Source organism: Amborella trichopoda, chromosome 2, assembly GCF_054954075.1.
Source record: "Amborella trichopoda isolate Santa Cruz 75 chromosome 2, AtrichopodaSantaCruz75HAP2 v2.0, whole genome shotgun sequence".
Classification (NCBI taxonomy): Eukaryota; Viridiplantae; Streptophyta; class Magnoliopsida; order Amborellales; family Amborellaceae; genus Amborella; species Amborella trichopoda.
In genome coordinates this window covers 56,691,485-56,710,003 of record NC_142337.1, presented here as the reverse complement: position 1 = coordinate 56,710,003, position 18,519 = coordinate 56,691,485, and the positions used below count along the sequence as shown (strand labels likewise).

The window sequence follows — 18,519 nt, the reverse complement described above, 5'->3', positions numbered from 1 at the left end:
AGAGTATACTCTCTTTCAATATTTACTCTTACAGAACCAGAAATGAGAAAGCAGTTCATTTAGTTTCTATACATAGAAAGCCATCTTACTGATCAAATCTTCCAGCAGCTTCATTGAGTCTCCAAGGCAAGTTCTTGCCATGTGTCTTCGATAACTGCATCATTCTCTGGAGCTAGCCAACAAAATAAACAGACTCCATTCTCAGTAGAAGAAGGGAAATCCAGATGAGAGGAAGAAAATGGCCTTAATTTTTTGTTTGTCCATTAGAACAATTTCATGATTTTGTATTATGGCTTCAAATAGTAGATCAGCAGAACTACCTGCATCATCACCATCCCCTTCTCGGAATGTAGCTACAGTGGGTAATGGAATGTCTACATTAAATAAATTGAGTTAGTACCAAAATTTTTGTCTATTAAAGTAGATTTAGATTCCAAAAGCTGATTAAGTGATAAATAAGAGTATCTCAGATAGTAGAGGAACTCTAATACCATCATCTGGCAGAGTATCCATCATCCATTCCTCATCAAGAATGTCCAATAGTAAACCCATGTTTAGTAGCTCCGCCATTTGGTACGCCTTCCCAAAGAAGCAAATAAAGGTTGGACCAACTTAATGAAGTCCTAAGAGAACAACATCAATATATAAACTTTAAACTAATGAGAATCTTTACTGAGAAAAAAGAACGTAATAATAGCATAACTGAAACTACATCCAGATTTTTGTCAAGAACTTGTATATTCAAATTGAAAACAAAAGAAGTACATAATCAAAATTTTCAAAGAATTCGCTTCTCGGATCAGTTTCATAAACCATTGTCTGAGTGTACATTTTTTTTTTTAGGAAAAGCTCAACTACCCATTGTCTGCTTGTTTGGAAATCATGTGGGATAGGAAATATTGTCAATAATGTCATCGTAATGTCAAAGTGACAGTCGCAAGCATGCAGAAGTTATTGGCACATTTTTATAAACTAAAACATTAGTATCCAAAAGGAGCAAAACAAAGGGTTTTAAGTTTTAACAAAGTGTTACTCAAATAAAAACCACTAGTGGTCAACACAGAGATAAGTGCAAAATACAGAAGACCAGGGAATAGAATGCTTATTTGTTTGGGAAAGAGGGATTAGATACCATGACAATGAAACCAATTAGGAAAAGTATTTCTTTTATCAAATTAAAGCCCTAAAAATAACAACTACAATATGGCAATAATAATTACAAATATGACCTTATGCACAAAAGAGAACATTAATCCCATAAAATAACCATGCATGCATCAACACTCAGGACCACCTCCCACAATTTCATCCAAGTTGCTCCCAAGAGTTGAGTAATAAAGCTCAAGTCATAAGAAATATGCTTTCCTTGGTTCACAAATTGGACAGCCAAATATTTTTACAATCTTATGTTCATTGTGAATCATTCATTCAGCCCCAACAGTGAACTTTAGGCCTTGCAGAAAGTTGTTTATGGCAAGTTATTTGCATAAGTAATTGTTTGCATCAGCTAGCCAGTTGCACATATATTTTACTAGTTCTCAACCCATGTAATGCATGGGTTAGTGCATGTATATTTGTGTGCTAGAAATATAGAGATTGGGACACCTCAGTATGACAATCAATCTCTAATAGATGTTCTGGACTTTTAAGTAAAAGAAGCCCTAATTCTTGAGGTTATCAATGTTATAGAAGGATGTACTAAGAACTTATTAAACTTTAATAGGAAATGTTATCTACTAGGACTTTAGGATTCTATCACATCCTTACTAAAGCGTGACGAATACAAATTCACTGCAGAGATAAGTTTCATACATTAGATCCAATACTCAAATCTTTAAAGGGAAAAAATAGAAATCACCCATCAATGACAAATTGAAATGAATGCCAAATTCCAAGTGTACTAAATAGTTACTAGATGTATAAAATAGTCATACTTATTAGTTATTACCTTGATTCATGGGAAGTGATGTTCTTAATGAGCCACATTTATTTATGCAATCCAAGCATGAAATGAGCTATACCTCAACACTTTTATGGAACCGAGAAATGAGGAAAAAATGTCACGAACTATGGAAGGATAATGATGTTGTGATCTAAAATCATCGTTATCATTATCATCCGAGCCTTGTCCCAACTATTTGGGGTCGGCTACATGAAGCTCATTCCATCATTCTGCTCTATTAAGGGCGTGTTTGATAACTGGAAGTTAGTTCCCAAACGATGGAACTTACGTGTTACTATTCATGTTTTGTGTTTGATAAAAAAATGCAAAGATATTTAAAGAAGTTCTTTATACTGTAGCTCTTCCCACTTTTACGCTTTAAAAAAGTTCCGTGGAAAACCACGGAACTTAAAAAGGAACTCCATCCCTACCTCACCCTCTCGCTTCTTTAGCACCCTCATGCCATTGCATTCCATGCCTCCGCTTCCTCCACGACTGCTCCTCCATGCCTCCACCTCCGCCTCTTCCGCAACTGTTCCTCCTCATCAGGTACTTCTCTCTCTCTCTAACCCCTCTTCCTCTCTCTCCCTCTCCCTCTCTCTCTAACTCCTCTTCATCAGGTACCTTTCTTTTTCCCCTAAAAATTTCCCCTAAAACCAGAAATTTCATTATTGGGCATTTTAGGGGTTCTTTTGTGGACAATAAAATGTTGAAAATTATTAGAATCATTAGTTTTGGGGGTGCTTTATCTTGCAGGGTTTCAAAGATTAAATCATTAATGGAGAAAAGATGCATCTTCTGATTTTAAAGTTATGTTTAGAGATATGGTAGAATACTTTTCTGGTTTCTTTTATTGGGCATTTTGGGGCTTCTCTCGTGGACAATAACACCCAAATGTTGAAAATTATTAGAATCATTGGTTTTGGAGTGTGCTTTATCTTGTAGGGTTTCAAAGATTAAATTAATGATGTATATTGCATTTTCTGATTTTCTTTTCATTATCTCTATCTCTTTTGTTTTCTTTTACTTCTTTTTTTTTGTTTAGTTCTGAAAATAGAGTACCAGTTTGAGAGTTATTAGAGTTTTAATGCTATGAATGAGTCTTGAACTTCTAGGATTGTAAGGACAGGGGACTGTTAGTAAAAAATAGTGCATTTTCTTCACATATTTCTTTTTTTCTTTTCCTTTTGAGTACCAACATATTAAATTTCAAGAAGAATTTGTGAATGAAATGTGGTTTTTCTTTTTTATTAACATTTTAGGGTTTCAAAGGAAGTTTACTAACCCTGCAGACTTTATTCTCCTCCTCACCCAACTGAATTGGGTTTTTTTACTGTTGTCTATGAGAACACCTTCTTAATGGCATCTTGCTTTTTTCAGACATTTTTTTTTTCAGATATTTTATGAATGGATGTCTATGAGATTATTTTCTTATGAAAATGTGGATTTTTAGATGAAATTGTTAGTCTTTCTTTGGATATTTGAATGGATGCCTAAGCAGGCTTGCTTTTCAATCTCTTGCTAGATGCACTAAACATACAATTTTTTAATTGTGAATGGAGTCTTTCTAATTACTGCATCGATGAACATTAAAGATCGCCACAATCTGATGTGGAATTTTTTCTTTTTTGTGAAGGCTTTCTCAACATGAAAATGTAGTCATTTGGACAAAAATTGGTCCTTTCTTTTTTTTCAGATTGTTGAGTAGTGGATGTCCAAGATCTGTCTTTTCTGTCTTGCTAGATGGGTCAAAGGTGCAATTTGAATGTGTCTAAGATCTGTCTTTTTTCTTTCTTGCTAGATGGGTCTAAGTGATTATATTCATCACAATCTATATCATCTGTTTTGCTCTAGGTTGTTTTTTTGCCAAAATTTGGTATATTTGATCTGATATTGACAACTAAAGGAATGGATAGTTTATGGCGTGAGATTTATTGAAGTACTTGTTTTTAACTTTTTTGGGAGTTTTTCATTTACTCTCTATTGTCATTTTAGGGCTTGAATGATTGTTATGGGAAACCTGTGCTCTACATTTTGCAATTTTCACTATCACTTGCTAATCTTCCAGCATGTTATCAAACACAGAAACCAAAAACTTCTTTAACTTCCCAGGAGGTTATCAAACACATAAACCAGGAACTTCTTACAGTAACTTCTATCTTCGCAGCAAGGAGGAACTTCCAATTCACAGTTCATGAACTTGCTTCCAGTTATCAAACAGGCCCAAAGGGTCATACCCTCAGTCAGACTATACATTATCACATCTCTTCTCACCACTTCCATCCATATTTTGGGCCTTCTCCTTGCCCTTTTAGACCCTTCCACTTGAACCAAGTCCCTCCTCCTAACTGGTGTCGTATTAGATCTACGTGTTGTACATGACCAGCCCACCTAAGTTTACTTTCCATGTTTTGATCCAAAATATTTGTTGTAAAATAATTCGATGTGAGGAGAGATAATGTGAAAATATAACATGCGGCAGCTTCACTAAACAGTATATTTTCGATTCTAAAATCTGGGGTAAATTTATGCTTCATTTGGAAAAGGATTCCATTCTCGTACATCTTGCGTGAGATGGTGTTGGAGGTTAACAATGTCGGTTTGAGAACACCAAATCAAATTGCGATGTCTATGCAAAACACCACTAGAAGCAGCATTTTGCATTCTTTCTAAGCTGGGGTTCATATGCTTTTAATTATAGAATGGCACACAAAAATGCCCCAGCACTGATACCCATTAACTCCTTTGCTCAATACACATCCCAAATGAGCTATCAGGATTATAATTTTCGATAGCCTGCTTATTATTGGGATTCCTATAGTAAACGGGAAGATGATTTAAAAATATTCTTAAATAACCCGGTACATGCCATGTGTAGTTTGACCCTATTATAGGAACCTATTGCACAGTGGAAAGAACGACAAAGTGTGACATACGCACCACGCATTATAGTAATGTATATATTGAGTTATTTCCTATGATCATTTATAGTGAAAATGTCTTAAGTCTAGAACCACAATGAGTCAACTGTAGACGTAATTGCAGCAATCTTCCAGTTGCAACACCCCAATGAATATGCACTTTAGGTATTCGAGCAATAATTTGGAGAACAGAGATTCTCAATTCTACTTCAGGCATATCCATCAAATTATAAATGGATTAAACAACCAATGCCATATGAAAGGCTTATGGCAGTGCTACTTGTCGCCAAAATAATATAACCCACATATCTAAGACGATAAGCCACAGCATGGGCCAGCTCTATTCAATAACATAGCACAAATTGCAATTACGAAAGTAAATGCGCATCGTGTGGGACAACTATTTGATTTAAAGGTTAGTTCACAACTAATTAACAAAAAGTATTTCACTTTGAAGAAATATTGAGCTCTTTGTAAAACAAGATACAAGGAATGTTGCCACTACGGAGAAAAATGACAACCTATGTTCAAAAATGCGGAGGTGCCCGCCTAGGCAGTTTGGGGTCTGGGCCGCCTAGGCAGGCAGGCACCTAGACATAAAGGCGGCATGTGTTGACTTTTTTTAAAACTTGGACCCCCCACTTTATTGACTATAGAATTGTGTTTTTTTTATTTTAATAAGTTTTGTATACAATATATAGTTAAGATGTCGGAAGTACAGATCAAAGATAAGCATTTACGGCTTAGACATGAAGACGAGGAAGACATTTCACCTACAATCTTTATCTATCAAGTATCAACTTATCACTTAAGCCTGAAGATTACAAAAAACAACAAATTCGAACTTGAAAATATTTACAAGAAGCGAAAATTGTAAATACATGCACAAAAACAAGATTAATTTACAACTACTAGTCTAAATATTTCAAATGTCAAATTAGAATTTTGGGGATAAAAGTCATGGTCTATGAATCATACAAGTAAATTCATGTATAAATTTTTTTAAAAAAAGGAGTAAAAAACAATATTTATTTGGTTTGGGGGCAATGGACTTTGTTATGATTTGTTTTCCCAAAGACCCAAACTACATATCCAAATTGGAAAATAATAATCCAAATAGACAATAACATATCAAATATATATCACAAAGTATCACAAAAAGATACCAATAGCAAAGAATAACATCATTAGACATTGTGGAAAAAAATACAAAACCTAATAAAATCTATTGAAGTATACCAAACATTTACGGCTTTAGACTTGAAGATGAGAAAGACATTTCACCTACAACCTTTATCTATCGTATCAACTTATCACCTAAGCCTGAAATTACACGAAAACAACAATTTCAAAACTTGAAAATATTTACAAGAAGTGAAAATTGTAAATACATACACAAAAGCAAGATTAATTTACAACTACTAGTCTAAATATTTGAAACGTCAAATTAGAATTATAGGGATAAAAGTTATGGTTTATGAATCATACAAGTAAATTCATGTATAAAATTTAAAAAAAAAGAAGTAAAAACAATATTCATTCGGTTTAGGGGCAATGGACTTTTTTATTGAATTGTTTTCCCAAAGACCCAAACTACATATCAAAATGGGAAAATAAAATCCAAATAGAAAATAACATATCAAATATATATCACAAAGTATCACAAAAAGATACGAATAGCAACAAATAACATCATTAGATATTGTGGAAAAAAAAATACATAACCTAATAAAAACCAGTGAAGTATACCAACCTTCTTGAAGTGGATTCGATATTGGGCCAAAACAAAATGCTTTAGTTCCCAAATCTCTTCTTTTACACCCACTAGAAGCCTAAAGATTGGGGATGAATATCCTTTACTTTCGTGCCCATTCGATGAGGTTGAAAAATATTTTGATCTCTCAACGAATCTACAAATCTAGTTTTTTCTCAAGTTTCTCACTCAAAACTTCACTAAAAATGTTTTTGGGCACAAGAATGGCCCCCAAAACCCTATTCCTCCCTTTTAAGGGGGTAAAATGACGATTTTACGCATTTCCCATATGACATTTTCTGTCAATAGTCGAGGCGGCGCCTAGGTGCCCACCTTTTATGCCGCCTAGGCGGTTGCCTTGGGCGCCTAGATGGATCCGCCTAGAGTAAGCCGCCTTGCCCACGACTAGGTGTTTTTGGAAAAAGACCGCCTAGGCGGCAAGGCGGCCGAATTTTCATTCATTGATAACAACTAATGAAAATGATGGAAATATGCTGTCATGAATGGATCCCAAGACAAAAAGGTTTGCATGATGCAGACACAACGCCTTAAGAGCATGTTTACTGAAATGCGAGAAATAAAGCATCAATTCAGGCTCTGAAAGAAGCATCACAGGCATGGGTTTCAATTCCAGCACTAGATAATGTCTACGATGAAGTCCTCCCCAAAGATTCTTGAATTTTACAATAACCGCAAACCCATATTGCTAGGTAGGTTTAGGCCGTCAACAATAACAAAGTGGCTTGGAAAATCAAATAAAGTGTCATCCCCAATCATTTTGTCTTGTTTCTTAAAGTTTTTAAGAGTGGAGGAAAAACCCAAATAGAATTATGAACATCTGACATTTGGACAGAAAAGAAACAAAAATATGGAGCCGTAAATTATGAGTGGAATTTCAACAATAGTCAACATCAAAACTCTCCTAAAATAAACATTCTTCTATAAATGGTAGAAAATGATAGTCAACATCAAAACTCTCCTAAAATAAACATTCTTCTATAAATGGTAGAAAACGATGGACTGATTAAGAAGCCTATTATTGGATTTAGAAAAGGAAAACAAATAGCATAAATTAAAAAGAAAAAGAAGAAAAGACCCACCGTAGATATAACTGAATATTTAGAATGCGATAAACACAAAATTCCTAATGAATACAATATTCAACACATATATACTTTATAAACAAAAGAGTCTCACATGTCTGAACTCTGAAGTAAATGAGCAATAAAGCTAATACTAATAAATACAAGGCTTCATAGTTTCACAAATAGCATAACAAAAAATAATTAGGATGTAAGAAATAAAAAATGAATACTAGGCAGCATTAAACAATACATACTTTCCCATATCAACATAGAGAATGGACTAATTTAGGTCACTCGTGGTTTCTCTCAAAGAGCAATGAGAAAAAACAGAAATGGAAATTAATAAATCAAAAAGTAGACATGATTTTTTTATTAGTGTAAAAAAAAGATGCAATTGCATAAGATGTGTTGTAATTTGAAGAGCTAGAAACCCATAACAATAAATTTAAGTGATACCTGAAGGCAAAGGAAGAAAACCCCAAGAATACAGAAAAACGTAGATTTTCATAAAACTAATCCTCAAAACAAAGATCAATACTGATACAAATACATAGCGATACATCTTTCTAAAATATAAACCAAATGAAATAGTAAAAGCTTGATATAAGAACTCCTAATATTAACCATAGCTCACTGATCAATATACCGTGAACTCAATAAGATTAACCCTTGATTTGATGATGGAACCTTCCACCAGTAAAATGTATTTACCAAACTCCGATTTTAAGATCATGAATTGAACATTGGAACTTCCAATGGATAAAATGCTGTGTCCATACACTATGACATTTCAACCTTCCTATAGTCAATCTGATATTTTCCAACATCCGAAAGAACTGCACAAACAAAAAAAGGGAAAAACACTTGCAAGTCCACTCCAGATATCCTTTTTTTTTGAGAAAGTTAACTTTGTCTACTCCAGATATCTTAAAGGGAACTTCACAGAGGTTTTTATTGACTGCTCATTTTCACGTGGATAATATGATTTACTAGCAAAAATGAGCAATTAACAAAAGATAGATTCGGGAAGTAAACTTACAAAATAGTTGTGGTTCAATCACAAACAAGCCTTAGATATCATCGAAAACCCTGAAAATATCAATAATGAGATTGAAGAAATTAGAATCTTGAAATTAAAAACACCTCCCTCCATCCCTTTCCCCTCCCTCTCTAGGTCAGAATATCTTGAACATAATCATGAACAAAACCTATAGACCTCACCAATGGTTCCCATTAAAAGCCCTTAGATGATGCAATAATGCAAATTTAGCAGTCTGCTAAGAAACAAGTGCTCTCTCTCAAGAAAATACCAACACCCTACAATATGGGCCACTTTGGCAGCCTTCAGATGCATTTCCTGGAAATGCACTGAAATTCTGCTCCATGTATCTCCTGAGAATGCCCCATGACTGGGAAGCTGACTGGATGCTGTTTGGATAGCATCTGGATGCAACATGTAAGATGCATATACACTGTTTGGCTGGTCTAGAAGATGCATTTCTCAGAATATCATTCTACCAAGGGAAATTATCAAAATACCTATGAGAGATTAATTATTTAACGTTATTGCCAATTGTCACTATTCCAACTCAGGATGATGTTTATTTTTATGGGTATTTTTAAATTAAAACAAAATATATGGGTAAGATTTTAACTTATTCATGAAGTTCATAACTTCATGAATTTCCCTTCTAAATATTTTGCCAACTTTATAATTAATATTATTATTTTTTTAATATTTTGTTAATATCTATTTAGATATGCCTAATATGAGTATGTTCTATGATTCACACACTTGCTATAGAAAAATATATAATAAGCGCATTCATAGGCCATGCTATAATTAGTTTTTTTAATCGATTTAGTAGACAGAATCATACTTTGTTACATAAGTCAGATATCTTTTACATGGTACAAAGGAACACCATGCCCACCATGCCCACCAATTTGTCCATATCCATAACTTCTAATCAAAATTTTTATTTAAAAAAAAATTCCAATCAGAGTTATCTCAAAATTACAACATAAGCAAACACCGTCGCAATGCTAGATAGAGAAATCTGTCTTACTCAAAACCGATATCTCAAAATTACAACATAAGCAAACACCGTCGCAATTCTAGATAGAGAAAACTGTCTTACTCAAAACCGATAACGTATCATACTATGGCCTCCCTCTATTTGCACGATAGGAATGATTGCAAGTGCAGAACAAAAGAATATACCATATATGTCCATGTTATTGATAATATGCTTGTGTATATACATGTTTGTGTAGGTTCCATGTATTAACGTACATAAACCTTGTTTGATTGTCCAAATACCCATATTCACCCCAGAAAAATTTGCCAAGACAAGCAAAAACTCAAATCATAAAATTAGAAGAGATGTCATGCAAATACGACCCAAATAACAAGGGAAAGACAGCAGACATACTTAAGAAGCAAAGCACGTTAAAAATACTAAGCAGGAAACTGAAGAATGTTTGATAAATGTGATGGAAACATATGATATTCCAAAGAGACTCGGAAAAAAAAAAAAGACATTTGATATTCTAATCAAGAATCAACCCATTTAGAAATGAATAAAATGAAAGGCTAGTCGATCCAACTATTAAAATCAAATGTTAAGTGTTTGTGTGCATTACAATTTGAGGGAATTACTGTCGCTAGTGTAACATGTTTCATGTCTTTGAAACCGAGGTATCCCAGCACCAAGCATCATTCTAAAACATTATCTTCGACCTAAGCAGTGGATAGATGACCCCTCCCTAAGTGTAGGGATCTTAAATTTTTCTTAGTCCTCTTCCCTCAAATTAATGCTTATAATAAAGTGAAATTCCCTCCAACCTATTTGATTTGGGGACAAATCAACTAAGTACATCAAATCCTGATGGATATGGAAAAATCAATACAAAATTTCTTTTATAGATCATCACTAGATTGTCAAGGTTTTGGTTAGAAAAGAATGTCAAGAGAAGGAACAACATTGAAATGTATAATAAAACAAGCCTTCTTACCTCAAGAAAAGGAACAAAATTCACAATCATGAGATCATCAAAACATTAAGTCCATTGATAACAAATACCCTGCATAATATTTTAAGGTAATTGAATGGATGCAGTTCATTAATAGAAAAGAATGTCAAAATTTTATATCTGCCCCATAGAGGCTTGGTTAGTGATGAAGAATGTTCAACATATGCATAGCCCTTTTGGTAAGAAACCCTAGTCATGTGAGGCTCTTGAGTCCTCGCATTAGAGTTATAACTTCAAAAATTCAAAAATATATATATAAGGCAAATAAACTAACATAAGATGAACACCTTCCTAAAATGCTGGGAAAATAGATGAAGATGAACACCTTCGTTCTTCTAAGGCTGCAGCTTGAGATTCCCAGTAAGAGTTGCAGGGTAAACTCTAATTGCGATTTGCAGAGAGAGAGAGGCGTGATGGGATGAGCTCATGGGTTAGAAAGAGAGAGAGAGAAAGAGTGGCATGAAGGTGGAGAGTGATGAGATGGGAGGAAGGCTCACAAGTTTAGGTGGCGTTAATTATGTATTTCATTGATATGATGTGCGAGAAGAAGTCTAGTGAACATAAGTCAAGCATTCTCCATAAATTGAATGCAACAGGAGCATGTCAACCCATAGTATTGTTGTAACATACCACTGATTTATAACATGACCAAATGACATAATTTGAATAAGTCTAGCCATACTATCACATACACTCAAACTTTCTAAGCTCTCATGGATCAAATGAACACAAGTCAAGCAACAACCATATGTTGGGTGAACTCCAGGCAAACAATGGGCTTTCAAGTTGATTTGAAGTGAGCTTCCGAGCAATTTCAGCAATTCAAACCCAACTTCAAGAAAAATGATGGTCCAAATATCATAAAAGATATCAAAGGACAGTATGGATGCATCAACATTCTCTACACTTTTTTGGAGAGGGAGGTTGTCCAAAGCGAGAGAGAGATCCTCCATTAGTGAGCATGAAGAGAGGCCATCAGGAGGCCTTCTTTGCCTCTTAACGTTTTCTCCCTTCTTTTTTTTCCCTTTTTTTTTTTTTTCTGATGATCTTACACAGAGAAAAACAATTTCTAAGCTCACAACTTCAAATTAGCAAATCAAATCCACCGTAGTCTTTCTAAACTGCTACACTCCTCTTCAATCATCCATTTAAAAGGTCCTGAATTTCTGTCTCACCTTCCCCTACAACAACGGTTCTCTTAAATTGTCAAAGTAAACATGTCCTCGAATTTCTCTCTATACTGTGACCAAATCACACATCAATCTACAATCAACAAAGTTCTAGAGAGAAAAATACATATTACTGCCACAACAGGATCTATTGATAAGTAAGGTCTTTCTCACTGTAGCCAACTCTTCAATCAATCTAAAAAACCCATGAAATCAGAATTGATCCCAATTCTTTCTTCAATCAATCTAAAAAACCCATAAATTCAGAATTGATCCCAATTCTTTCTCTCTATGAAAAGTTCAAACAACAAGCCCTTTCTCTCTATAATTGCTCTTCTTGCATACTTTACCCTTGCTTAACCTTTTTCTCTCTTTATCTCTCGTTGCAAATGAAGAAAAGGTTTGAAAGAGAACTAGAGATACGAATGATGTTGGAGTAGGTGAGGGTATAGACAGAGAGAAAAGGTTTGAAAGAGAGCTGGAAATACGAAGATGTTGGAGTAGGTGAGGGTAGAGACAGAAAGAGGATAGAAGAAAAAGGGCAGAGGAGAGGGAGGGAAATAAAATTTTCATCTATTCCATTTTGAAGAAATGAAGGGAAATAAAATTTCATCTATTCCATTTTGAAGAAATGAGGACCATCCATTCCATTTTGAAGAAATTTTTCATCCATTCCATTATGAATCAAGGAAATAAATCAGATTATACAGGACCATTCTCAGCTTTGTTATGTACCGAACATCACCAAAAACCACCAAATAAACAGAGGAAATCCAACCCACAATAAGGAAAGAAAAAAATATATATCTTTATGGAAGGACAGAAATGACAGTTCCATACTGTAAACAGAAATTTCGTGGCTCCCAATTCAAGCCACAAAATAGCGAACTAATGTAACTTTTAAAGCCCTAATTTTTTTGGGGCAGATTTACAACAGAGAAAATAAGTAAAGCCCTAAATTTTTTTACATTAGGAAACCCTGAGAGGATCCGACACCCAAATTAGTAAAAAAGAAAAAAATGGAAAATCTGCATATAACTCACTAATCGAGCGGCTCGCTCAGGGGTTGCTCTTGCTCGCACTGGTTCCTCTAGCTCTTAGTCGCAGAGGATGAGAGAGAGAACGGGTGAAATGTACAGAAACCCGCACTTGGAGTATCCCACTTCGAAAAGTTGGTGGAAAGTCTAAACTCGAAACCCGCACTTCGAAAAGTTGGTGGAAAGTCTAAACTCGAAACCCGCACTTCGAGTATGGCCAATCCCACTCATGAAATGGGAAAGTTCGAGTAAAAAAAATTTAACATCCCAACTTTATACATAGGAACGCAATAACAAAAGGAAACAGTTTATATAGAGCCGAGCTCCAAACAATCAAATTTAGAGCACACCTCCAAAATTTCATTAGAAGCGGTTGTTTTGGCAACATCAAAATGCATGGATATGAAAAAAAAAATAGATTTCAAATTTTGAAAAGGACCCGGTTTCTATACAGCCAAGCCCGTATGTGTAGAAATGTGGGCCTATTAATAAATCTATTTTTGAGATGGATTTTTTGACTTAATTTTTAAAGATATGTAATCTCTAACATGGAGATCATGAATATGAAAAAATAAGTAAATTTAAAAACTAAAAATAATAACTCTAGTAAAAAAACATTTGGATTTTTATATGAAACACCTACTTGCATACATATTCAAGAGAATGCTTTACACTTTTTGGACCACATATATAGTCATGTCGTCCAACCCACATAGAACAATTTCCTTTTGGAAATAGTGCATTTTGTAACGTATTTTTTGACCGTCAATTTTCAAGATTTTCAAATTTTTATAGATCCGCTCGATCTACACTATTTTTGAAGCTTTAAATTTTATAATTAATATAAAAATATATTTTAAGGCTATCACAAAGATTTCTAGTATTGAAAATTTGAAACCATATTTCTTGATACTACTTGAAAGTGCGTTTTATAGAGCCTCGACTCTCTACAAACCTCACCCATAGCAAAACTCAATCAAAGACTAAAGATATCGGTGGTAAGGGTGGTTGGTAGTACACATATGTCTCGAGTTCCAATTTTGTCATATAAAAAACCATTTCCTTGCAAATCTACCAAAAAAATTAGAAAAGAAAAAAAAAAACGTAATCGAAAACTAGCTCAAGAAATTAGCTTGCCATAGTTCATGGGGTGGCAGTCTAATCGGGTCGACCTAAACTGGGTATGGGTCTAGGTCCATATTTTGGACTCGACTAGGGGTATGCGTTTGTATCTAGTGTGGATCCTAGGGTCGACGTCGATCCAAACTCGTCCTGACCTGCTATAAATTATATAAAATAAGTACTATCATAATTATTTAACAAAAAAATGTACTCACAATCATCATCATCATAGCCTTTTTCTAATCAATTGGGACCGGCTACATGAATCCCGATTCGTCATTCTGCTATATTAAATGTCATACCCTCAATGCGGCCATAAGTCCCAATATTTTTTCGGACTACTTCCACCTACATCCTTTTGAGCCTACCCCTTGCCATTTTCAATCTTTTCACGTGAACTAACTCGCACCTCCTAATAGGTGTTGTATTTGTTTAGCACTACATATGGCCAGCCCACCTAAGTCTATTATATCTCATATTATCATTTATTAGTGTCACACCTAAATTCTCGAGAATTTATTCGTTTCAAATTCTATATTTTATTGTCTTGACATTCATCCATCTCAACATCATGATATCCGCTAAACTCATTCTATGGGTATATTATTTTTTGTCCGCTCAACATTCTGCCCCATAGAGCAAAACTAGTCTCATACCTGTTTTATAAAACTTGCCCTTCGGCTTCATTGATATGCGGTGACCACATAAAATTTTAGTTGCACATATCCACTTCGCCCACCCAACTCTAATTATATGTGCAACATTTTATTCAATCTTTCTATTTTCCTGGATTATCGGCCCAAGATATCGAAAATGCGATCGTTTTTGTACTTCGTGGTCTTCAATGTTAACCACTTCCTTGTCTCTACTTCTATTGTTACCAAATTTGCATTCCATATACCCTGTCTTAGTCCGACTAATTTTAAAACATTTTGATTCTAGAGCATCCTTTCAAAGCTCTAACTTTATTTTAACGATGCTCCGAGACTTGTCGATCAAAACCATGTCATCTTCTAATAACATGCACCACAATACCTCATCCTGTAGGTACCTGGTTAAGTTGTCCGTAGTTAAGACAAAGAGATATGGGATTAATGATGATCCCGTTATTGAAAACTCATTAGTTGTTTGTACTGGTTAGAGCTCCACTGTACATATATCTCACAAAGTTGATGTAGTATCTAGTAACTCATTTATTTTCCAATACCCACCAAATCAAATATCAAGTTACTATATCGTAAACTTTATTTATATAAATAAAAACCATGTTGAAGTCTTTTCTCTTCGCCCTAAACTTCTCAATCAGTTGCCCAAGTAGAAAAATAGTCTCAGTTGTTGACTTTCTTGGCATAAAATCAAATTAGTTTTCAGATACACTCGTTCCATCCTTAGTCGTTGCTTAATCTCTCTCTCAGAGGTTCATAGTATGGCTCATAAACTGTCACTTAATAGTTCGCACAATTATGTATTCATCATTTGTTCTTGTAAATAGGTGCTATAATATATTTCCTCTATCCGTCTGATATTTTCTTTGTTCTCAATACCTTGTTAAACAACTTCGTCAACCAGTTAATGTCAATTTCCTCCATGCACTTCCAAACCTCTATCGGGATACCATCTGGTTCTAAAGCCTTTCCTATCTTCATTATTTTCAAAGTTTCTTTTACTTTTGACATCCTAATCCTACGAATGTTCGCCCTCATTTGTACCAATATTTCCTTATACCGCTCTTGTTCTTATTATATTTGTCATTTAATAATTTTTTAAAATAAACTCACCACTTTTTATTGACCTCGTCATCCTTCGCCAAAACCCTTTGATCATCACTCTCAATGCATCCCTACACTTTTTCTATCTTATTTTTTCTAATATGAAAATATCTTTTTCACCTTATCTTGTTCTTAGTTAGTTTTATAAATTGTCATATACCTTGAATTTAGCTTTTACTTACTATTTGTTTAGTGTTTTTTTTAGCATTTTTATATTTTTTTAAGTTTTGATTGTTTCTATTATACTGTCAAGTTTTACAACATAATTGTTTTTCTCTAATGGCCTCTGAACCTCATTGCTCCACCACCAAGTTTTCATATCGGAGATTTTCCCCCTCTAAATTCTCTTAAAACTTCTACTGCCACTTTCTTTATACAGTCAGCCATCTCGTTCCATATTACATTTACATCATGTTCAAAATTTCATTTTTCTTCTTCAGCTCATTTGTCCCTAAATAAGTCTATTTTCTCATTTTTTTTAATTCCAACACCTAGTTCTTAGACACCCATTACTTCAACCCTTTCTCTTCCATATCTTTATACAGACGTCTATAACTATGACACTACGCTGGGTAGTCAATCTGTCTCATAACCTTGCAATCTTTATATGACAGTTGATCTACATTCTTAACTAGGAAGAGGTTTCTATGTGGTCATGTTCATAGGTTATTATATGTTTATCTCACTTTTTAAAGTAAGCGTTTGTTATATCTAGATCGTAGGCCATAGCAAAATTTACAATAACCTCATCCATCTCATTTTCTTCCCCAAAACTATATCCCCCATATATCCCTTTATATATTCCATTATCAGTCCCTACATGACCATTTAGTCCCCTTCTAAAAATATCATTTCTCCATTTGGTATGTTTTGGAGTATTCCATCTATGTCCTCCTAAAATTATCTCCTAATTCGATCATCTAATCCTACTTGTGATGCATAAGTACTAATTACGTTAATTATCTAATGATAGTTTATCACCTATTCACATTAATTGTTTTATCTTTTAAATATTTGTCTGCTTTTATGCCTACCACCATTTCTATTATGAGAAAGGTTTCTATATTGCCCCTTCAACATAGAAGATCTATGCTTCCCCTATCATCCAACCGTCCAATTTTGATCAAGAGAGCCACTCACCGTTTGATCTTAGATCCAATATCTCAAAGTATTTTATTTGTATTTTTTTTAATACAAATTGTATGAATATGAAATTTGGTATGTGTCATCTTTTCATTGGGACGCACCTATAAAAAATATTAAAAATATTTTTTTGATAAAATATAATGACCAAAATACCCCTTTAAACTTTCATGGGTATTTTGATCATTTTATTTTATTGGAAATATTTTTTTATATTTTTTGCTAGTGCGAGTTTAATAGAGGATTGGATGTCCAAAATTTGGTATCAAAATAGTTTATAGAAAAAACATAAAAATAAAATAGTGTATAGACGTGACATTGTGATTGAGGCAATCTTAGCCCTCCATTCAAAAAGGACGTTTGGATAAGGGTAAGTATATAAGTTTTATGTTGTAGGGGAAGTATAGAAAGCTTGTCCTTTTATTATTAAATATACTCATAATATAAAATATTTTTTTTAAAAAATTAGACAGGTCTGTGCTGCGTTCAGGTCCAAATGACTTGGATCCAAGCCAAGTCTGGGTGAAACCTAGTCAGGTGAAGACCTGGACCCGACACGACCAATTGCAATCCTTATCTAATTCAAGGGGTGACAATCAGGTCAGGTTGGACAGGGCCGAGGTTGACATGACCTAACCCGATATGTTGCTAACCTGATAGTACTTCTACAAAAGTAACACAATAACCAAATAAAACTGGCTCAGTTCTACGATACCAAGGATAGGGGGCCACGCCTACTCAATTACCAAAAATAAATAAAAATAAAAGGAAATAAAAAAGGAAAAAAACAAAGAAGGAAAAGAAAACTCACTTCAGACCAAAGTAGCGCAACACGAGAACTTGTTCAGGAAAGGGTTTTTTAAGAAAAAAAAAAAAACTTATATATTTTATTTTTAAGACATTAGACTCATTGGATATTTATTTTAGAGTTTCGCTCCCCAACTTCTTTAGAGGAGTAAGTTGATCATTTTGTCCATCTTTTAAAAACAAATTCCTGTGGCCTCATTTGTGTTCACTTTTTTTTTTTGATGGTTTCTTCCCTCCCTTTTCCCTACTTTTTTAAGAACCCAATTTTTTAAACTCTTTCCTCTCCCATATTCTGTCTCCAATAACCTAATTCAATATACCTTCTTCTCACATTCTCTTTCTAAACATCAAACATGTTCATCTCCACTATGACATTCTTTCTATAGAAATCCAACCTAATTCCTTCCTCATCTCATATTCTCTCTGCAATTTTAACTTTTGTTTCTACTTACACTCACTTTAGAGATCAACTCCATTCTTGCCTCCCATATTTTCTCTATAAAAACCTAGCTCATTTTTGCTCCTTTCACAAATTTTCTCTGGAAACCCAACCCCATTCTTGCATCCTCTTATATTCTTTAGAGAGAGAATGTGAATGAAAGGAAGAATGTATTAAATTTTCAATAAATGATGCGGTGGGCAGGATGAAACCATAAAAAGAAGAAGAGAGAGATGAAAAGCTTTATGAAATTGTTTTTTTTTTTTAAAAGGAAAAAGTTATAAGTGCGAGGCTCT

The 18,519-nt window shown here is 34.1% G+C and overlaps 1 long non-coding RNA gene across 1 annotated transcript; it reads right to left on the bottom strand.

The window, feature by feature from the left end:
• Positions 1-607: 607 nt before the first annotated feature.
• LOC105420420 (uncharacterized) lies at positions 608-13,057 on the bottom strand. Its single transcript, XR_016049743.1, has 4 exons — positions 12,950-13,057; positions 8,741-8,790; positions 6,103-6,186; positions 608-623 (listed from the first exon to the last, which is right to left on the bottom strand). It is a non-coding gene; the product is annotated as an uncharacterized LOC105420420 (long non-coding RNA).
• Between the last annotated feature and the right edge of the window lie 5,462 nt (positions 13,058-18,519).